Source organism: Penaeus monodon, chromosome 20 (genome assembly GCF_015228065.2).
Source record: "Penaeus monodon isolate SGIC_2016 chromosome 20, NSTDA_Pmon_1, whole genome shotgun sequence".
NCBI classification, from domain to species: domain Eukaryota; kingdom Metazoa; phylum Arthropoda; class Malacostraca; order Decapoda; family Penaeidae; genus Penaeus; species Penaeus monodon.
In genome coordinates, this window is record NC_051405.1 from 40,123,182 (window position 1) to 40,123,478 (window position 297).

At 41.1% G+C, this 297-nt stretch overlaps 1 protein-coding gene across 2 annotated transcripts in view; it reads right to left on the reverse strand.

The window, feature by feature from the left end:
• LOC119585814 (uncharacterized protein YMR196W-like) overlaps positions 1-297 on the reverse strand; it is a 26,189-nt gene that overhangs the window by 12,334 nt on the left and 13,558 nt on the right. The gene's annotated exons all lie outside the window — the stretch shown is intronic.

Consider the following 297-nt stretch of genomic DNA (forward strand, 5'->3'; position numbering starts at 1 on the left):
CAGCATTACTGCTATAACTATATCCATAAATAGAACAAAGAGAGATACAGATGTGGTGTACGGGTCCGTATCATGAGCGGCCCTTCACCACTGAATGAGTTGATTGTGGCGAGAGGAACTGAGAGGACCTATTTTGTACCGCTCTGCGAGATAAGTATTCGGGGATTCGTGTATTTTCATGGTTAGCCCTTTTAACCGGGGTTTAATCCGGAAAGACCACGGGATATTGTGTAGCTTTCTATAAAATAAAGGAAGATCTATTATTATTTTATTTATGTTTGTCTCGCCTACAACTCC